General features: G+C 44.0%; 1 protein-coding gene across 6 annotated transcripts in view; it reads left to right on the plus strand.

The window, feature by feature from the left end:
* Auts2 (activator of transcription and developmental regulator AUTS2) overlaps nt 1-23316 on the plus strand; it is a 1279269-nt gene that overhangs the window by 304327 nt on the left and 951626 nt on the right. The gene's annotated exons all lie outside the window — the stretch shown is intronic.

Raw genomic sequence — 23316 nt, forward strand, 5'->3', positions numbered from 1 at the left:
ATGGTTTGTGCTTGCCTGTGGAGCTGGCTATTTGGTGGCATCTGTGTCTGCTCGGATCTGTGAAAGGGAGCCAGCTTCTTCTGCCATTGATGGAACGTCCCCTGGATTTGTCAGCCTAAAGTAAATCACTTCCTTTCATGAACTGTGTCTGGTTAGATGTTCATCCCAGCAATGTAAAACTGACTATAACTGACTGCTATTCAGTTAACCGAGAACCTTCTTTGCTCTTTCAGGTGAGGACCAGGAACATGACCTTCATACTTAGGGGGGGTTGCTTGATAAAATCTGAATTCTAAGAAGATTCTCCTTTTTCTGGTGAAGAGGCTATCACCTGCTAATGCCTTGAGGAGAAAGGATAAATTTTATAGGATTTAGAAGATGAGAGAAGTAGCTTTACAATGCAGTGCTTATCAGATCTGTCTACTTAATTCTTTGTGTGTTTGTGTGTGTGCATGTGTGCATGTGTGTTATATGCACATGTGTGCAGATGTGCCTAACCCACTGTGCACATGTAAGGGGAGGCCAAAGTAAGAAGTTGGGTGCCCTCCTCTGTTAATCCCTCCCCCCCCCTATTTCTCTGAGACAAAGTCTCACTGAGCCTGGAGTCCCCCCTTTTTAAAATTTTTATTTTACTTTTATTTTTTGCTAGACTGGCTGATCAGAGAGCTCTAATTTTATCCTCCCAACTCTCCCCCTGTTTAGTGCTAGGGATACATATATGCTGCTATACTTGGCTTTTTGGGGGGTGTTTAGGATTGAACTCAGGTCCTAATGCCCATGCAAGCATTCTTAACCACTGAACCATCTTCTCAGCCCCAGCTGAGTCTACTTCTGGAGTCAAGTGGGTTCAGTTCGCATCCTGGCTCCCTATCACCTGGGGAGTTCTCATCTCTGACGACACAGCTGCTGAGGGGAGTTTGAAACACTTGACCTTCAGCATTGAGACTCCGTCACTGCCGGGTAGGGTTCACGCTCTTCACCTTTGAAGCTTCTCAGAGGGAAGAGCCCTCGCCGGTAGATGTACACATGTCCGTTTCCTCTCTGAAAGGTGAGGGGTTCAAGAGTTCTTAGTGTGTGGTCTGACAGTAGCTGTACAATCTAGACCTGAGATCTAGGCACTTGGGCACGGCCCTGGTCAGGAGAAAGTGTGCGGTGCACAGGAGCTGTTGCCCTTCCCACGCTGCTCATTCTATGTGGAGACTGAGGCTGGATTGGCCTGCTTTTCTTCAGCCTGCCTTACCAACCCTCCTACAGCTGTTACAGTTTATCTTGTGGTATGGTTTTGTCTTTTCCTAGATTCATCCATGGATTCATTTGATTGGATACTGCATATTCATTCCTTTTCTTGCCACCCTCACTTTTCCTGGATGAGTGGCTTGCTCTCTGTTGTATCCTAAATGAGCACACAGGAATATCTATGGATTTCACAGTATACCAGATAAATGCACATATGTGAAAGTAGGTGGATGGCCTGTGATGCCTGGGTATATTCACATCTCCTGTGCGGGAGACTACAGACTGACTTAAGCATCATTTTAGGAAGCACCTAAATGGCAGCCATAGGGATCCCCACAGAGAAGAATGTAGAGGTGGTGCATCCCCAGGTCTGTGAAAACGGGTCTCTTTGGGGAGGTCACAGTCTCTGTCTATCCTCTTAGTCATCCTAACTGCATGTGCAGGTGGGAGGGACACTGTGACTGGTCTTAGTAGGGTCACTGTCATGGGTAAGATTGTATCAGTGAGCACTCACAACTGATGTTCACACTCACATATTACATGCTCATGATCATTCATTGTGATTTCATAGTTTTTTTTTATTTATTTATTTATTTATTGGTTTTTCAAGGTAGGGCCTCACTGTAGCTTAGGCTGACCAGGAATTCACTATGTTAATCTCTCAGGGTGGCCTTGAGCTCACAGCAGTCCTCCTACTTCTGCCTCTTAAGTGCTGGGATTAAAGGTGTGCACCATCACACCCAGCTAGTTGTATTTTTTAGTGATATACATGCAGGCTTGCCCTCTGCCTTTTAGATGAAATTAAGAACTCAGTTGATCAGTGCAAACTAACAAAAATGTTACTTTAAAATTATGGATTTTAACTTTTTTTGTTCTTATTTTTTATGAGAGAGAGAGAGAGAATTGGTGCACAAGGACTTCTAGCCACTGCAGTCAAACTCCAGACATAGGCGCCACCTTGTGCACATGTGTGACCTTATGCATGTGTGACCTTGTGCACATGTGTGACCTTGTGTGTCTGGCTTATGTGGGTTCTGGGGAGTCAAACCTGAGTCCTAAGGCTTTGTAGGCAAGTGCCTTAGCACTAAGCTATCTCTCCAGCCCTGGATTTTAACTGTGTGTGTTGGGGGGGGGGCTTATGAGTGTGTGCCCTCATAGCACCCCATACACTCGCCTCTGGCTGAAGTCATGTGGCTATGGTAGCTGAAGTGGAACTTGGTGGGGGGGGGGTCCTGCTCTGTCATTCTTCAGCCTGGTCTTCTTTTGAGCTAGAATCTCTCTTTACTGATCCTGGAACTTGCATGGCTCTGGATTTTGGATCTTTGCTTTTCCGCAGATCTGGGGCTATAGGGGCATATGGCCTCATCCAGTTGTTTTACATGGGATCTAGACATTTGAACTTGGCAGTCTCAGGTTCCCTCAGCCCCTCATGCTAATGCAGGAAGCACTCTAACCTGCAGAGCCATCTCTCTGGCCCTTAAGGATTTTAAGAAGTGTTTTAGGCAACAAATATCTATTTAGCAGACCTGGCGGCATTGAAGGGTGTGAGGCAGTTCTCTCCTTAAGAGTTCGTATCCCAGGAGTAGCAGTGATGATTTAACTACGTAAGCCTGGTTTGAAATTTGATACAACTTTTACTGTAGAGATTAAAATAAGGATTTAGTTTCTTTTTGAGTCAGCCTTGACCTGGTATCCATGGTACTGTGACACCTTTGAGCATGCCTCATGAAACTGCAGGTCACATAGACCTGTATGACTACAGGTTGCAATGATAGGGTGAAGTTGGATTTCTTTTATTTCTTGAAAAATAATTGTGGTGGTTAGCAAGTAGTCTCCCATCTTTTCTTGCTTTTCTGCTTTAAAGCTATCTCCTACTCAAATAGGCAATCTCTGAGGTTTTGTTGAAAGTAATCTATGGGTCAGATTGTCTAATGCTTGCTATATTTTAAGCTTGGGACTTGTTAGCTAGAGGTCCAGTAATACTCTGAAGTCTTCATTATGTTAATACTAAAAGATAATTCTCTGAACTCTAAGTGTGACTTATTTCATGCAGTTTTATGGTTTATTTGTTGCCAAATATTAGGATTTGGTTTAGCAGAACACTCTCATTACACAGACCACCCTCTTGTACTTTACACAGCGGACACTTACCTCACAGAGCACCCTCTCTAAGCTCACAGAGATCCTCTCTCTCACCTCACCGACCTCCTCCCTCTCTTACCTCACTGACCTCCTCCCTCTCACCTCACAGAGTTCCTCTCTCTCACCTCACAGAACTCCCTCTCTCACCTCATAGACTTCCTCCCTCTCTCACCTCACAGAGCTCCTTCCTCTCTCCTTACAGAGCTCCTTCCTCTCACCTCACAGAACTTCTCCCTCTCACCTCACAGAGTACCCTCTCTGGAAAGGGCTGTGTGTATCACAGGCATCAGTCAGGTCTAAGAGGTAGAGAGGCAGCCACAGGGCTCTGGGAGAGACAGAATTCCTTCATATGAATAGCTTTTAATTGAATCCAAGTACATTGTTCATCCTATGAGTGGCAGAGCAGTACATTTTTTAACTTGAAAAGCATCAATTGTGTATTATTATCCATGAGACTTATTTACCCTGACTGTGTGTCTTTGAGCTGGCTTTTCATCCCTGCAGAACCACTGATGTAATGCCATTGTGTTCTGGTACTCGATCAATAGCTCTTAAGATATCCACGACTTTTGTTTTTCCTGAATCTGTTATTGTTTTTTAATATGATTGCGATATATTTTTTTTTTCAGAAACAGAAAGCTGTGCAGATATTCCCTCGGAGGAGCTGGTAGGGTTTCCCACTGTAGTCAGTCATGATGCCCCGGGGGCTCCCTTGTATACCCGCTCTTGGAGAGCCGCCCTCTCTGTGCTTGGGGATGAACACTGGTTCTTGGCCCGCTGCACTTCCTTCGTGTTGTCTCTTTCTGGGCTGGTTGGTGCTCTGATACCCGGATAAGTCCCTGGAACTCTCAGTGACAGACCTTTGAGACTTCGGGTGTTTCCCTGTCACCTCTTCCGCCTCTTTCCAGCATCATCATATCTCATGGATTTCCTAGAGCACCGATCATCATGATGGACAGTGTGGACCCAACAGTTCGCAGGTTCTGACACTCTTCTAAGCACTGTGTTAACTTCTTCAGCCCTCATTTACAGAGGAATAAAAGATTATATAACATGCTCTTGAGTGAGATGCTGCTTCCAGCACCTGCCTTGCCACTGTGAATCTCGGCTCTTAGCCTTTTCTTCTGAAAATGGATTGTTAATAGTGTGTGCCTCCAGGTTTGTGGTGGGCATGCAATTCCAGGAAATATCAGGAAGCTTTTGTAAGCTTTAGTCACTATCAGGATGCTGCCCCCAATTTCATCACAAGCATTCATCCAGAGAGTCATTGCAATGTGTCAGCCTGCTGACCTCAGTGGCCACTATGCTTCAGGCACCAAATAATCAGTGAGCTGTGCTTGCCTTTCCTTACAGATGCAGTCCCCCCACCCCAGAGAGGGACAATCAAAAATGATGAGCCCTTTTCTAAGATGGAAGACATTTTCAACAAGAAAGAAACTGTGTGGGGCTGGGGATATGGCTCAGTGTGCAAAATGCTCATTGTAGAAGCATGAGCACCTAGGTTTGGATAACCAGTACCTATGTAAAAAGGCCTGTCATGCTGATAGGCACCTGTGATCTCAGACCTGGGGAGGCCGAGACAGGGGATACCAGAGCTCACTGACTGACTAGTGTAGCTTAATCTGTGAGCTCCAGGTTCAGGAAGAGACTGTGTCATAATACACAAAAAAAATAAGATGGAGAGTGATTAAGAAAGACACCTCATGTTGTCATTTCCACACACACATTCATGATTCTACACATGCAGGCATCGCGCATACACGTGTACACACACACACAAGAATTTGTTTTCCCATTACACTCTTAGTATCTCCTTTCTGCCTCATCCCCCCTCCAGGAAGAGGGTAGAGGGTGGTGATAACGGTGGAGAAAGGAAAGCTAGCCACCAAATGTGTGTGGAGAACCCACACCAGCATTTAATTAAAGCCTGCGGCCCTCTGTCAGCCGGAAACTCTCCTCATGGTGAGAGAGGCAGAGAGCCCTGTCACCGTCTCTAGAATTATTTGTATAATTCAGCAGCTGTTTCCCTCAGATGCTTACCACACGGGGCTGGCCTATAAAGACGTACAAGTGGAATCGCCAAGGTTCAGACACTTGTGCTCACTGTTCAGCTGAGAGCCACTTAGGCTGTTCTTGTACAAATGCATTAGATTATGGTTAAGCAGCTTATGGACATAAAAACACATTAGAACTTTACAGCACTCTATAAATTATAGTTTTTGCAGCATTCACAGCCACAATGCTAGGTAATTACATTCATTAATCTACTCCTAAGAGCACATAAAGTTGCCTCCCAAACGGTACTGCACGTGTCAGTGCTCAGCTGGGAAGGAAGGCTTTGCCCCTCCTTTTCTTCCCATCTCCCCCTGTTCCATTAGGCTGTGCGCAGGAAGGCTTGGGTGTTATGTTGTGGGACTCCTTACTGGCATCCAGCAAACCCATTGTGCATACTCATGTGCCTGTGTGTTTATGTGCACACGCTAGTGTTTTATAGCTAGGCCCCTGTAGGAGGCCCTGCATATGATTTCTTGATGTTGAACTGCACCTAGTAATTATTGTATATGCATCTATTTTCTGTTGGCGAATGGACAGATGTCTCATTGGGAAAGCCAGCAGGGGTAGAGCAGTTGAGAGGAGATTTATGAGGGACTCAGGCAATAGCTTTCCCAGGTCCTCTCTCTGCCTGACTCTAGGGATGGTTAACAGGGTGGTCTTGTTAATTTTGGATCAACGAGAGTACAAATTGTTACTCTCCTCTCAGGCCAAATTCTGTGTTGTTTTCTTTCTTCCATGTGGTGATGGGGAAATGCCCTTTTGCCTCAGTCTCCCCTCCCCCCACAGACACCGTTTGCCTTTTTTCTTGGGATTTTTCTCTTGTTTGTATGTCTTGTAAATTACAGAAGAGAGATTTAGGAAAACACATTGGGAATTTATATGGTATTGCTATTCCAAAAAAAAGAAAATAGGCATTTTTTTTGCATTATTTCAAGTGAATCAGACAAAGCACTATCCTTATCTTAAAAAGCAAGCAATAAAACTAGCAGAATAGATGATTATGGAAAGAGTGAGCCTCAAACTGCAGTGTAGGTCCTGGCCCATCTGTGCTCAGAGTCTCTCCCAGACCCCAGCTCAGTTCTCCTCCCCTCTCTGAGGGTATGGGCTCTGAAGCCTCACTGATCTTCATTGTGACCTGCTCATGTGACCTTTGGAAAATTACTTAGTAATACTGCTTTATTTTGTTTTATTGTGTGTGTATGCATGCTTGTATGGGTACATGTGTGTCCGAGAATATGTGTACACGTGCACACACGCATGTAAAGGCCAGAAATTGACATTAGGTGTTTTCTTCATTCACTGTTAAGTTTTTTGTTTTTTGTTTTTTTTTTTTTCAGACAGGATCTTTTACTGAGCCCTGTCACCATCTCTAGTCCGCAGTTCCCAGGGAGTTGCTGTCCAGCTCCCAGCAATGGCATTACAGGCGCATGCTGCAAAGCTGGGACTTCATGTGGACCTAAACTCAGCTCCTCATGCATGTGCCGAGAGCACTTTACCCACTGAGCCACATACCTAGCTCCCTAATTATTTTTTCCTTTTTGAGACTGGGGCCTTGTAGCTGAGTGTGGCCTTACCCTGGCACTGTAGCCAAGGATGGCCCTGAACTCCTGATCCTTCCCATCTCCACCTCCCTAGTCCTGGAATTCATTACAGGTACGTGCACTACTCCTGGCATTAGTGATAAAACTCCCACTGAACTCTATTTTCTGGGAATTACCTTAATTTATATTTATATATTTAATCCTAACAGCTACTTTACTTTTAAAAATATTTTTAATATCTTATTCATTTATTTGAGAAAGAGGCATATATTTATGCATATATATACACACATATATATCCACATATATACATAGAGAGAGAGAGAATGGGCACACCAGGGCCTCTAGCTACCGCAAACGAACTCCCATTGCATGTGCCATCTTGTGCATCTGGATTATGTGAGTCCTGGGGAATTGAATCTGGGTCCTTTAGCTTTTCAGGCGAGCACCTTACCTGCTAAGCCATCTCTTCAGCTGTAATAACTACTTTATAAGCTTGGTGCTATCTCATGTGCCATTTTATGTGTGAGGACAGTGAAGCATCACTTGGTGCTGTGAAAATTAAATATACAGGGGCTGAGGATATGGCTGAGTGTTTAAAACACTCACCATGCAGGCATGAGTACCTGAGTTCAGACCCCCTGACTTTTCATAAATTTGGACACTGTAGCAGGCTTCTGTAACGTCAGCCATGCCTCTGGGCAAAATGAAAAGCAGACACAGGAAAATCTCCCAGAAGCCCCCAGGCCAGCTAGCCTGGCAGATAGAGTAGTGAACAAGGAGAGACGCAACCTCAAACAAGGCGGAGGGCTAGGACTGAGACCAGAGCTGTCCTCTGACCTCCACACGTGTGGCATGGCATACATCACACACTTGCACACACACATGCACACATCATGCATATACCTGCACACATCCATCACATGCACCAGAAGAGTACAGAAACACGGAGTCCAGTATGCTTGCTTAGCACAGTTGGTAAACAGTCTGGTGTGTATGTGGAGGATAGATCCCAGCCATATATCCTCCAATACCAAGAGCAATCTTTTGCAATAACCATTTCCCTTTTTAGTGGCTAAGAGCATGGCTCTATGAGCCAGGGATTACTCACTTACCATTTATTTGTTGCTATCTATTTATATGCCAGAAAATGGCCCAGCTACCTTTCACGTCAAACTTAATAACTCCAACTTCTGAATTCCTGGGGAAGAAGTGATTTCAGAGGACTGAGGGATTTCCTCAAGGTCACAAAGCCTCTGCGGCAAAGCCAGTCCTCAGATCCACACAGTGCCATCAACACATCTGTTTGTGGCAGGACCTTGAGCAAAGCCTAAGGAGGACCTGGGGAGCACAGGGCCAGGCATCATTGTAATGGTCTCCTTGGAATGTTATATGGAATAATCTAGAAAACCGATAAGATCTCTATCAATAGAGGCATGTGGCTGACTATAAGAAACGTTGGCTTTGTGTGCCTGAAAGCAACCTCCAGTTTTGGGATGGAGGCAGAGCACTTTGCTTCAGCAGGCAGGGTGATCTTGATGCCCTCTGAGGAACTGGAAAACATATGGGCTGTCCATAGCATTAAGTGGAATAAAGCTGGATGAGTGCTAGGAGAAGTGGTTGGTTGGTGTAAGTCAGGAGGGGTTAGCCAGGCTCTTCCCCTTTGGAACAACGCAGCTGTCACATTGGATTGCTGTTGAAACTGACTGAACCTGCTGGTGTGGAGCAGGGTGGTGTCCTATGTGGGATGAAATATACTAGCAACAAGATAGAGAAAAGAGAAAGCCTCCATTTATGTACAGTTGAAACCAAAGGCTCTGTTTTTGCTCCCAAACTGATTTCCCAAGTGATCTTCCCATCTGCTCAAGCACACACCCAGCCCAACTCCACACAGCAGGCCTGGCCTTTATCATCGCAGGCCCCGCAGAGCCCTTCTCACTCGCCCACTGTGGCTCTGATGTCAGCTTTAACAGCTGTCCCGCGCATTGAGCCCACTGTTTATGCGTGGATGTGCTGCTGCCAGTTCGGTCAGTAAGTGGATGCCTTTCAGAAACGGGCATGGGGACTTCACCTTTATGGATGTAACTGGCTGAAATTGCCAGGGCTTCAATGCATCCTCCCCTGATGGGGATGGGTTCATTTTTCTGCATCCAGATCCACATCTTCCAGCACATGCCCCTTATTGTTTCCCCATATCCAGATGACGTCCTCCAGCCCACTCACCTCACAAGACTAAGGACCAGTGTCATAGCACGTGATTCTGTGTGAGAGCCGAAGGAAGTTGTTTAAAGTATATGATCAGTAGACCCAGATTTCAAGATGCTTGTGGACCTGTGAGGATGTATACACCAGCCTTATGGATGGACAGATGGGGTCGGTGCTGAGTTTATGGTGGAGAGCACTCACAGATGAACTACAGTGCTGCTTCTCAGCAGTGGGAGAACATTTCCAGAAGGGACTCTCGGTGCTCTCAGCAAACCTTTGTGGCTTTATGCTTTTATATAGTAGTCATTTTCTCAAATCAGACACCACTGTTGCCCATTAGGTAAACACAGAGAGCATAGATTATGAGATAAAAGTATTGACAGCATTTCAAGTGCTATCAGAGAACATTTAATTCAGTTTAATTTTGTGATAAATCTCATGTTTAATCCTCTGGTTACCCTGTAATCATGTCTCTATCGATCTCTTCTGAATGACTGCCTGCAGTTTAATAAACTTTGCCATTAACCTAGAGCTTCAAAAGGGAGAGATTGATTCTGTGATCAAATCTGATAGAATCAATAGGTATCTAAACATCACTGAATCTATCCATAAGAAGCCTAACTATGAAGAGAGGCCTGTATCAGGGAGAAAGATGTAGATCTCTGTATATAACCTAATTACTTCAAAGTTAACATCTGAATTCCTCATATAGATTCTCTCTCTTTCTCTCTCTCTCTCTCTTTCTCTCTCTCTTGTGCATGCATGTGTAGAAACAAGAGTTTGATGTTAGGCATCTTCCTCAATTGCTCTCCATCTTATTTTTTAAAGACAGGGTCTCTCAATTAATCTAGAATATACCAATTCAGTGAGACTAGCTTGCCAGGAAGTTCCAATGACCTTCCTGTGTGTTCCTTCCCAGGTTGTTGGGGATTGAACTCAAGCTTACACGGCAAGCACTTTACCCACTGAGTCATCTCCCCAGTCTCACAAGTGGGCCTTGTCTTTCATCTTTCAAGAAACAGCAAGCTGAAAGAATGATCTCGCTTTTTCTCTCTACTGTAATTGTCAAGTCTATCTCATGGAAGAGACAGCTCAAGAAGTTTATGTAGTCTGTGTCTCAGGTCACTGGGTACGCTTTTAGTAGTTTTCTGTGTCTGTGTAAACCTACAGTTCAGTTTTATTTTTACCCATATAATGTTAAAGTAAGAAAATCCTGTCTGTTTTAAGTCCTGAAATAGAAGACCTTGGGGGTTCAAAGGAGGGAGGGAGGGAGGGAGGGATAGCAAGTGCAGTGTCAAGGCTTGGAGCTCTGCAAACAACCTCCAGGACTTGGAGAACTTTCTGTGAATAAGTCTATCTTTGTGTCTCACTTAGTGATAGGACATTTGCAGTTGGTGCTACAGGAATTTCTCTGTTTTACACCTGTGTGTATTTCTAGATGGTGATGTTATTCATTAATATGTATTGAGACACAGCAGAATTTATGGGATGTAGTATCTGGAGCATTGTGTAGCTGGTTGCTTTTTTAAGGTCAAAAAGGTACAGATTGTTAGTTAGTTTTCAAGTTCTAGATATTTATTGCTGACTTGAATACTTTTTTAACAAAAGAGTTCAGGGGCTGAAGAGAGGACTCACAAGTTAAAGGTGATGGCTTGCAAAGCCTGAAAGCCTAGGCTCAGTTCCTCAGTAGCCACATAAAGCCATATAAACAAAGTGCTATAGACATCTAGAATTCGTTTGCAATGACAGGAGGCCCTTGTGCACCCATACTTACTTTCTTTCTGTCTCTTTGTCTGTCTCTCCCTCTCAAATAAATAAAGAATCTTATTCTATTAAAACCAGATTTAAAATTTAAAATTAAATAAAAAGAGTTCATATGTTTAACATGAGACTCAGTCTGTTCCTAATGACATGTCAGAAGGGAAGTAGAGATATGCTGTAAATGTGTACAATCCTAAACTAGATAGAAAGTTTTCTATAAATCAAAGTCCATAATCTTAACATAAATAAGACCATAATGACCTTGTGTGAGAGAATGAATGTAGGGTAAAACCATGGGAGTGTCTAAGAATCTTGCCAGTTGCTGATTGTCTAACTGAGAAGTCCTTTGCTTCCCAAGGTTCAGTTTCCTCATTTGTAAAATTACAGTGGTGGTGTGCTATTAGGAAACCCTATGATATGATATCCAAATGTTAAATGCTGGTGAAGAATCTTCTTAGTTCTTGCTTTATATTTAGACACGGCCTTTCTTATCTACTGCTCCAATGACAACACAGTTACAACAAAGAACTGTGAAGTATGTGTACATATATAAGAGAAAATCCAATGTGGAAGAAACTGCCTACTGAATTTATAAACTCCAAGCTATGTTGGTTGAGCATTTTTCATATTCCATTTAGTTTCCCAAGATAGAAACATTGACGAAGAGATCATTTGACAGAGAATCCTAAATGTATAATGGTTGCAAAGATTGCTCTCTGCTCTTGAGGAGTCAATTGAAATGAGTGTGAGCAGTGGTTCTTGGGGCGGGAGGCCTCTGCCCTCCTCCTACTGCTGCTTCCTTGCCCATCCTGCCTGCATAGCTCCAGTGGCTACAGTTCTGGAATGCCTAAAATTATCTCACAGATGTGCTACTTCATCTCTCTTGACTGGGTTTGGAACCACCTAGCAAATGCTGTTTGGTGTGTCTGTGAGGGTGTTTCCAGAGAGGTTTATCCAAGAAGGAAAGACCCACTCCAAAGGTGGGTGGCAGCATCCAATGGGCTGGGGTTCTAGACTGAATTTAAAAAAAATTTTTTTTCGAGGTAGGGTCTCACTCTAGCTCAGGCTGACCTGGAATTCACTATGGAGACTCAGGATGGCCTTAAACTCATGGTGAACCTCCTACCTCTGCCTCTTGACTGCTGGGAATAAAGGTGTGTGCCACCATGCCTGGCTAGGAACCATGTTTTCTGATGGCGGATGCAGTGTGACCAAGTATCTTATACTTCTCCCCTTCTCACCCCGCCACCAGAGCCAGAGTAAACCATGCCTTCTTTCAGTCACTTCTATCAGGTATTTGGTCACGGCAACAAGTAATTGTTCTCTGCGAGGATGTCTGGAAAGCGGAAGACATAGAGGCAGTTCTGGGTACTGCCAGGGAGACTCAATCATTACAGTTGTACAGTGTGGTACATAGTCACTCTTTTCCTACCTTGCTACGGAATATCTATTTGACAAAAGAATAATGGCCAGTGTCCTTTCTCCTCCATCTCTCCTGCACTTAGGATGTTCTGAAAACCCCCATCATAATAGGTGTAGATGCTTTCTTCTTGTTTCAATTTGCATGTCCCTGATGGTGAGTGCTATTGAATATCTTCTGATGGCAATTTGTATGTGGGGGAAGTGCCTGTCAGATCCTTGCAGAAAAGAACACATGGGTTGGGGGTGGAGATTCCTTGAGTGTGTTCCTACCATGCATGATACGCCAGGTTCCATCCCCAGCACCATCTATAATCCTAGCATACGGAGATGGAAGCAGGGGGCAGGGGGATGTTCATCTTTGGCTACATAAGCCCCAATCTCAAAGGAAAATCACCCTCATATTTAGAAATAGAAACCCATAATGGCTAATTGCAGGGAATATGATTAAGGTAACGTGTCCTTTCTAATGTGTGTTACCTTAGTGGATTCCATCAGAGTGGGGAAGAAGCAGAAGCAGCCTCAACGCTTGGCTGGCTCTCCTGAGGGGAAACCTGGTTCTCCCCTCAGAGGCCTGGGAATTGTATGGTGGCCCTTTCTTCTCCAGCTTCCATTATGCTCTTCTGTTGTGCAATGCCTTTTGCCCTTTCGGACTTGCCCTTTGTGTTCTTTATTGCCCTTAAGCCCTGGCTGATGAGATTTTCTGCCCTCAGTCATGCTGCACTTGGCTTTCAGAATGTTGCTTCTTACAGAGGAGTTAATTTTTTTTTTCAAGGTTTCTTTTTCGTCATGCTGTATTTCTCAGATTATCTGGAGGGACTGTAATCCAATTTTAGGAATCCTTCAGGGCTGAGAGCCTAAACTGTTTTAAGCAATAGCATCTGGTTGCCAGGGACTCAGCTACTTTGAGCATGTTAAGGGCTGAAGGCAGCCAACTCTCAATTATCTATAGGCATGGAAGACTGCTGGGATGCCTGCAATCCAGAGTGCAAAAATCGCACTTTGGCTGGTAGCAGTGTTCTTACCCTGTAGCCAAGCTTTGGAGAGCTTCTTGCTGGAGGGCTTTGTGTCTTCCACCCTTGTCCTCCCTCCTCTCCCCTCCTCCCCTTCTCTCCTTCCCTGTCCTCACTCTGTCTCCTCTCCTCCCCCTTTTCTCTCTCACCCTCCTCACTATCTGCTCTCCTTCTCCCTCTCCTTTTCTCTCTCCCTCCCCTTACCTTCCCTCCTCTCCTTCCCCCCTCACACCCCTTCCCCTGTTCCTCTTCCTTCCTTCTCTGCTCCTCCTATCCCCTCTCCCCTTCCTTCCCCTTTCTATAATGGTAGTACACCTTTGACAGGTCTCTTGATATCTTTAACCTAACTGTGCTCAGTCTCTTTTTTAGAACCTGTTTTCCCTCCCCATTTGCCTCACCTTATATCTCTGATCCTAATAAGCATTCTCAATTTTTTTCTACTTAAGAACAGTAAAGATTTATGACTTCTTTCTCAGCTTTCTGTTTCATATACTCACGAGACACATATTAAGAAGGAGGAGGAGATGACTGAGGGTTTGGTTAGCCTTTGAATAATGATTGAGAATTGGCTATAAAAAGTAAGAGAGAGAGGGGGCTGGCGTGATGGCTCAGGGGTTAAGGTGCTTACCTGCAGTGCCCGGCGGCCCAGATTCAGTTGCCCAGTACCTATGTAAAGCCAGATGCACAAAGTGGTGTCCGTTTGCAGTGGCTTGTGGTCCTGGCAACTCATTCTCATCTTCCTCTCTCATTTGGAAATAATAAATAAATGAATAAAATGGTATTCCTTTAAAAATAAAAGGGAGAAAGAGCATAGCTGAAGATGATGTGAGTCCTCATTGCTGCTCCTCTTCCACACTGTGACATTAGGGTTCACAAATGAGCTGTTTCCAGGGTAAGTTTGTTGGCCACATAGGGCTTTATTGAGCTGGGATTGACACACTAGTCAGATGAAAGAGTTTGGTCTTGGCTACAGATTTTCTCTGCTGTTTTCTTTTAGGTATTTTATAGTGTTAGGATTTCCATTTAGGCACACAGTGTTCTTGTCTTCCTGATTTAGTTAGCTTAATAAAAATGATTGGGCATTCAGACATTGGTTATTCTCTCTCAGGGCTTGCTCTGATTCCAAAAGTCCCATTCATTTTAAATTTAAAGGCAGGGCTAATGCTTTAATTTAATTTAATTTTTTGTTGTCGTTGTTGAACTATCTCCACCCTCACTCCCCCATTTGGGGGGGGAGGGCTTCTGTTTTGTTTTCAGGTAGAGTCTCACTCTCAGGGTGGCCTTGAACTAATGGTGATCTTCCTTTCTCTGCCTCCTGAGTGCTGAGATTAAAAGTGTGCACCACCATGCCTGGCTTGGGGAGGGGGCCTTCTGGTGCCCTATCTTGACCTGTAATCATTCTTGCTGCTTATGTTAGAGTTAATTTCTCGTTGAGATCAAGGTATAAGTTGGTATCCTTTTACTCCTGCCATCACCATTTGTTAAAAAGCCCTTGTTTTTCTACAGAATTGCCTTTGGCTATTGTTTTAACTCAGAGATCACTTGGCTCAGGTGTCTCTTTATGGACCCTCTGCTCTGTCCCATTGGTCTGCTTTTCTACCTCATGTCAAGGCAGGAATGCTGTTTTGATGCAGTGTGAAAGATAGGGGCCAGAGTGTCCTACATAGCTCTCACCTAACCCCCTTTGGCTAGGCATTGGATTGCCCCCTGCCCGATAAAGCAGCTGGGTTTTGATTTCCTTTTAGAGCTTTCCAACAGATGACAAAAGCAAATGACACAAGCAGGTATATTGATTTTTGTTTTTCAAAGATGTGAACAGTTGGATTATTCTCCTTCCCTTTAGATTAAAAAAAATTATTTATTTACTTGAGGGAGAGAGAAGAAAGAGAGAAAGAGAGAGAGGAATAGCAGATAGAGAATGGGCACACCAGGGTTAGACACGAACTCCATATGCATGCACCATCTTGTGCAGCTGGTTTACAAGGGTACTGGGGAATTGAACTTGGGTCCTTCGGCTTTGCATGCAAGGGCCTTAACTGCCAAGCTGTTTCTCTAGCCCTGTTTAGATTTTTTTTGAGACAGTCTCAGATAACACAGGCTCAACCTTGAAGTGCCGATCTTCTGCCTCCACCGCCTAAGTTCTAAGGTGACAGGCATGCACCCCATACTCTGCTTGGAATATATACATATACATATACATATACATATACATATACATATACATATACATATACATATACTATATATTATACACATACCACATAGCAAAATATATATATATATATACACACACATATATATGTATATGTGTATATGTGTATATGTGTATATGTGTATGTATATGTATATGTATATGTATATGTATATGTATATGTATATGTATATGTATATGTATATGTATGAGGCATGCACCCCCATACCCTGCTTGGAACTTTTTTGCTGCGTGGTATGTGTATGTATAGTATATGTATAAGTTGTGCAGATGTGCACATTCCCATATGCATGTCTGTGGAGGCAAGACGAGAACATTGGTTGTCCTCCTGTATCACTCTTCCACATTGTTTCCTTGAGACAGTCTCTCAGTGAACCTGCAGCTGCTAACGTTTTTGGTGAGACACTGGTCATTAAACTCCACATGTCACTCCCTTCCATATGTCTGTGGTTACAGGCATGTGAGGCCATTCTCAGATTTTTATGTGGGTACTAGAGATCAAACCTGGAGCTGGGCATGGTGACGCACGCCTTTAATCCCAGCACTTGGGAGGCAGAGGTGGGAGCATCAGCGTGAGTTGAAGGACGTCCTGAGACTGCATAGTGAATTCCAGGTCAGTCTGGGCTAGAATGAGATTCTACCTTGATAAACAAAACAAAACAACAATAACAAAAAGATCAAACCTGGGCCTTCTTTAGACCCTCATGTTTTTGCAACAAGTGTTCTTAACCATTAACCCAGGCCTGAGATTGATTTTTTTTAATATTGTTTTAAATTTATCAATGTGTGTATAAGAAATAGAGAGAAAGAGAATGGGCACACCAGGACCTACCACTGCCTATGATATCCAGACATATGCATGCCCCATTTTTTGTGTCTGGCTTTATGTGGATATGGAAGGCTTTGCAAGCAAGTTCCTTTAACCACTGAGCCATCTGTCCAGTCCTGTGATTGATTTTTTTGGTTTTTCGAGGTAGGGTCTCACTGTGGCCCAGGCTGACCTGGAATTAACTCTGTAGTCTCAGGGTGGCCTTGAACTCATGGCGATCCTCCTACTTCTGCTTCCCGAGTGCTGGGATTAAAGGTGTGCACCACCACGCCCAGTGTGATTGATTTTTTAATGCTTTAGTATATATTCACAAATTTCTGTGCATACTTGTCTACTGAAACGCTGCAGGTCCTACAAGTCTATTCTTAAGTCTTTTGCTCAGAAGTCCAAAGTTGGGGGACCAGTGTGAACACAATCACACAGAGTCATCAAAGTGCTCACTTCTTGTCACAATGCACTTTTGCACATTTTTTGCACTGATGCATCGTATTAATGTAAAAACATTCTAAAGCAGGTACAAATGCAATAAACTGACAAGAGACTCAGCAGACTACAACAGCAGCACCCTAGCCATGAATGCCACTCGACAGTGACAGAGCCTCCGTTTTTTTTTTTTTTTTCCTCTTAGTTTCTTTGTTATTTCTGAGTAAGTCCCTGAGATCAAGCATCTCAGTGAAGGCATCCTGTGAGAGTTTCAGCCCTCCCTCCCACACACAGGCATACATGGACACATGAGGATACGCATAACATGGGGGCTCTGTCCCAGGGACATGAGCTTTCCTCATGTTGGTTTAGTTAGGGAAAAAAACCCAAAAACCTCAGTGGCTCTTTCCAAAACTCATTTTCTGCAAGGCAGGCATATTGCACCCTTATTTCTATTGTCTCTGCTTCATCTCTAATGGGCAGATGGGGTCTTGCAACCTGTACCGTTTCATCTATAATTTGTGACTCTCCCTGAGTTTGCACAATGCGGAACCCTCTCATTTTGAAAGTCACACGTGGCAGATCAAGTCGTGGGTAGATGATTGTAATTGCGGAGAAGGGGAAGTCAGGAGCCAGCTCACCTGTTCTTGAGAGGGCTGCTGTGGAGGAAATGGCTTTGGTTAGTGGGTGTCTGAGCCTCCCGTGGGATGCGCTGCTGTCTCCCTACCTTCCATATCCAGAGACCTAAAAAGTCACACAGTTCTCCTTGTTTGTAGAACTGATGCCACTGTGCATGGCTCATACGCTTGCCCCCTCTCTTGCCAACAAATGTGTCAAGTCGGGCTCCTGCTGGTGGTGGGCAGCTTTCTTTCCTGCTTCTTCCTTGGTTGTTGAATGAATGCCTGGAAGCAGATTTCCCATTCTCTTCCTCACCCTTCCTCCTTCCAACCCTTCCTCGCCCTGTGCTTGAGTCTGTAACTGAATCAACCTGGACTGGATTAACAAAGGAAAAGACACATGTCTTATTTGTATGAGGAAGCTACGTAAGGGAATGAGAACCCCCAGAAGGGCCAAGAATGGTGGCACACATCCGTAATCCCAGTACTCAGGAGGCAGAGGCAGGAGGGTTAGGAATTCAGCATCATCCTCAATTGCATAGTGAGTTAGAGGCCAGCCTAGTTTGCATAAAACCTCGTCTCCAAAAGAGAAAAAGACCTCTCAAAGCGGGAAGAAGTTAAATGTTTTCTCCAGTAAGGATGGCTAGGAATGGAAGTTTTGGAAAAGGAGGTAAAATACTGGGGAGGCTGAGGGAAGGTTGAGCTGCTTAAGAACATGTTGTTCAGGGCCATGCCTCCCTCTCTCTGGGTGTCTTCTCTCCTGCTCCAGGTTGGGCATCTTGCACTTGCCACTTCCTGCAGCTGTCTCTCTGGAGATAATGTTTCTTTTCTCCTAGTGCAGGGAAGGCAGAGCGCGTCTCTTGTGTCTGCTGCTTTTGGAGTGCCTTTACTTTGAGATAGTCTTCATGCCGAGTTCAGATTTTCAAGTGGTGTGTGCTGCCACCTTTCATCCATCTGATAAATGCTTCCCTTGCAGAATGTGGGTGCAGTCATTTTCTAAAAGCACTGCAGGTCATTCTGAGGGACAGTTTCCCTTGGCAACCACAAGCCTAGATCATGGTTTAAAAATGAATCAACAGGCTTTTGAAAACTGTTGTTCATTGATCCCGAAAAGTTACTTTATAAATTTTACACTCTTCCTCTCCATACTGTAAGCCATACTTGAGAGACTGGCTGAGTTTCTTTATGGAAATTCTTGAGTTAATTTCCATTGCCTGGTTGGTGGTGGCTTGGTGTGTACACACTTGTCCTTGTATGTAAGACATAGGCAGTTGCTCTGAATATCGGTAGGGTGATGGTTTCTAATCAGCCTTTTAGCCTTTGATTTTGATTGCTTCTATGGAGCATTTTTTTTTAAATCATTTTCCTCGAGTCAGTCAACAAGATGCTAAATAATGATTTTACTTTACACATAGGAAGCAGTCAATAAATGTTTATAGTGATAGTAAATAAAGAGTGGTCTGGTTTATCTGGGTTTTGTACCAAAGGGACTAGACACTCATAAATAAAGACACACCTTTAAATCCCTACTGTCTGAAAATATACACCTTGCATAATGAAAAAAAAAAACTTTTGAAAAAGATTTTATTTCCTCTTCCCTTTTAAGCCTCTACCTCTATACACACACCCCACGCCTGCCCTCCAGAGTGGAAAAAAATCCCAATATTTAATTGAAGCTAAAATGATTATACTGCTCTTGCTAAGACTTCAGCAGGTCTCTGGCAAGCTAATGTCACGGCATGTGGTCCATTTGCTCTGTGTAGCTGTTCTGCAGTGCAGCAGAGAATGCCTTGATTAATATGCCACATGAAAATAAAATGGATTTGGAAAAAAATTACACTCTCATAAATATTAATTCACATTTGTATGGAATTGCACATAATTTTCAATATACTTTTGGAGGCACCTTCAGTATGAAAGAAGATTTGCCTTCCAAAGAGAATGGAGAGAATAGCATAATTTTTTTTAAAAAGCACAGTTGATACATTATTAAATACCATTTGTTTATTAATCTGACGCTCTACATGCATATGATGCCGGGCAGTATGTGGGTTGTGTAACAAAGGAAAGCATTTACACCCAGCAGTTAGTTTGTGTATTACCGTAGAAGTGGCGCGATTTAATCATAGTTTGTGGTAGAGGCTCATGATGGAGCTCACCTGGCTCCTACAAGGACTGCTGCTTATTCCTGAGTACCCGTTCATGAGAGCTGACTGTTTTGGTTAAGTGTAAGTGTAAGTGTAAACACAGAGCATTTCTGTGCTGAGCAGATGCCTGGCATAGCCGGTGGAGGTTCTGGACACTTAGCCCAGGAACTCCATTCAGCAGGTATTCATTGCACATGGCTCACAGGTTAGGACCAGTGCATGAGGTCTGGGACTGTGGACTCTGGCCGTTGCACTTGATTTGGCTTCAGCCTGTTCCCTGAAACCCTTCTCAGGAAGCAGAGGACAGGCCATGTGCAGCGCACAGCCACTCACTCGCCTTGCAGGATCGTTACCTGTTTCATCCTTTCTCCCAGGATGGGCCTTTCTCCTTTGCCTGGGCTCTGGCTGTTTGCGAGGGGCCGGGGGAGAGGGGGTGCCACACCTTCCAGCATCTCAGCTACTCTTCTGGATTCTCGGCTGCTCTCCGCTTTCCTAGCTTGCAGCTCTGTTTATTCAAGACATCTGAGGATACTTCTAATCTTTTTTTTTTTTTACAAGGTCTCATATAGTACAGACATTAAGTCATTGTGTAGCCAAGCCTGGCCTTGAATTTCTGATCTTTCTGCCTCTACTTCCTGAGTGCTGAATTAAAGGCCTGTGCCACCATGCCTGGTTTATGCAGTCCTAGGGATCAAACCCAGGGTTTCCTGCATGCTACGCGAGCACTGTAATCAATGGAACTAAGTGCTCTGTCCACTACCTTTCTTTATAGGTTGGGACATTTTAACTGCTTGTCACATTTATGTATTTGGCAAGCATATATCCACCACCTCCTGTGTCCCATGCTTATTATGAAACACTGACGACATGACATGCAGGGCGCAGAGTCCAGCTGTTCGGTCCTGTGCTCTTTCCCCTTCCTCCATGGACTTTGGTACCAGCTCCCTCCAGGCTCCTGCTCAAGCTGCTCTCTTTGATGGGCCTTTCTGATCTAGGTCAAGTAGAGGTCACTCCACAGCTCCAGCCCTCTGCTCTGGTTTAAAGCATTTGGCACAGGTTTAGCATTTTTGTTACTTGTTTTTTTTTTTTTAAGCTGCTAATTCAGTTTGCAATTATATACTTGTGTAATTTGATTATTACATGTCCGTTTAGTCCTGACATTCATGAAGTTGGGGCTACACACACACACACACACACACACACACACACACACACACACACAGCTACCTTGTCACATCTTTATGGATTAGTTCTAAGTTTGGTCTTGGTATACATTGGGTACACACACACACACACACACACACACACAAAAAAAAAAAAAAAATTGTTGGGGCCAGGCATGGTGGTACACGCCTTTAATCCCAGCACTTGGGAGGCAGAGGTAGGAGGATCGCTGTGAGTTCGAGACTGCCCTGAGACTATATTGTGAATTCCAGGTCAGCCTGGGCTAGAGTGAGACCCTACCTCGGAAAAACAAAAAAATATATATATTTGTTGGGTAAAGGAAGGTCTGAGAATCAGATGTTTTGCATTACAAGAAAGATCTCCCTGAGTGAAATAAAAAAGGAGAGCAGCAGGGAGGATGTTTGAAGCCAAAACTACCGGTAGAGTAGTAACTACCGGGTAAAGGCCTGTTTTAGTCCATCCAGCCTTCTATAGAAAGTGTAGTAAGCTGAGCTGGGTTATAGCTCAGCTGTAAGGATGCTTGCTGAGCAGGCATGAAGCGCTGAGTTCCATCCTCGCCACAGCATAAATCAGGTGTGGTAGGTACACACCTGTAATCCCAGCACTCAGAGGTGGAGACAAGAGGGTCATGACTTCAAGGTCATCCTCCTTTGCTACATAGCCAGTTTGGGCTACCTTACACCCTGTCTCAGGAAATAAATTGCTCCCCAATCATAAATTTGATTGACTGCAAGAAACATATGTCGCATAATGTGGGAGGCTGGATATGTCACAAATCAAAGGATCACTGGGATTGGTGTCTGGCCAGGGCCTTGTTTGTCATAGACTGTGCTGTCTCACTGAGTGCTCACATGGTAGAAGGTGCAAAGACAGCTCTTGGGTCCCTTACAGAAGGTCACTAGTGTCACTCATGATAATCTGCCCTCATGAAGTCACCTCTCACAGAGCCACCAACTCATACCATCACCTGGTGGTTAGGATGCAGAATATAAAGTTTTTCTTTATTGTTTTATCTATTTATCTGTTTATTTATTTGAGAGACAGAAGTAGAGAGAATGGGTGTGCTAGGGCCTCTGGCCACTGCAGATGAACTACATTTGCATGCACCACCTTGTGCATCTGACTTACGTGGGTTCTGGGGAATCGAACCTGGGTCCTTAGGCTTCTCAGGCAGTGCCTTAACCACTAAGCCATCTCTCCAGCCAACAGAATGTAAAGTTGAAGGCAACACAAACATCCAGACCATTGCAAGACTCAAGATCTCAAACTTATAGGCATGGCTGATGGGGCTAGGGGTGGATGTCAATTTGGGAGTGTTGGGTCATTGGGGATCAGAATAGATAACTGGCTTGTGAATGTTGGATATAAAAGAGAGGAAAGAGACACTGGTATTTTGAGATGGAGAAGTAGGCAAATGAAAATTTTATTTGACACTATTTTAGGGAGGGTTTTGTTCACTCTGTAGCCCAGGCTGACCTGAACTTATTATGTAGGCCACCGAGCCTTGAACATGTAGTGATTGCCTTCCTTAACCTCATGAGTGCTGAGACTAGAGGCATGAGCTATACACCTGGCTTGTTTTTGGTTTTACATGTTCTGTTTAAGACTACTGGAGCTGAGAAACTGTGGGTAGTGAGATTCCATGAAGGAGCATTTTCTGTGTGAGAAGGATCAGATCCACTCACTGATAAATAAGCAAGTGACAACTCATTTGTTTTGTGTTATTTTTTTTGTTGTTGTTGTTATTTGTTTTATTTTGAGATGGTGTAGTCCAGGTTGTCCTGAACTCACTATGTAGACTAGACTGGTCTTGAACTCATGATAACCCACCTGCCTCAGCTTCCTGAGTGCTGGAATTATAGATGTGAGGCACCATAACACAGAACTCATTTTTGTTTTAGCATTTACTGTGCACCACATTTTTAAGGGTTCAATGACACAAGTCAGGCCATTTGACATTTTGTGAGCTGGTTTTGCACATGGACTCAGGGTTACAAAGACTTATTCCAAGTCTCCTACTGAAGTCTCTGTGTGTGGACTGACTCTAGGCCTTTTGCTACTTGCCTGTGTCCTCAGCTCCCTGCTGGTCACATGGCCTGATGTTCTGAGCTGTAGTTTCCCTAGGTGGAGGTCCTCACTGCATGACATCAGTTACCCACCTGCTCTTCCCACCCACCCACAGGCTCAATACAGACTTTTTGCTGTTGACCATGGTGATAATATTGTTGTTACACTTTTCAGAGTGTGAAAATTGAAGGATGCTCAGAGCAATGTTTGAGCATAAAAAATATGATGTATCAAGGGAACATGTTAATCACATATATTGACAGTTGCTTTCTTGCTAGCCCTTGTCCACCTGGTCCTGGTATTTTCAGTGGTACAGTTTCTTATATACTAAGCAGCCACCTAGTGCCCATAAAATATACACGCAGTAATTGATGTAAGAGCTCAGAAATTAAGTGCCTAGAGCTTCCTCTGAGAGTGTCATTGTGTAGCAACCCTATCACTGAATCAAACAGAAAGCCAGTATC

Source organism: Jaculus jaculus, chromosome 2, assembly GCF_020740685.1.
Source record: "Jaculus jaculus isolate mJacJac1 chromosome 2, mJacJac1.mat.Y.cur, whole genome shotgun sequence".
Lineage (NCBI taxonomy): Eukaryota > Metazoa > Chordata > Mammalia > Rodentia > Dipodidae > Jaculus > Jaculus jaculus.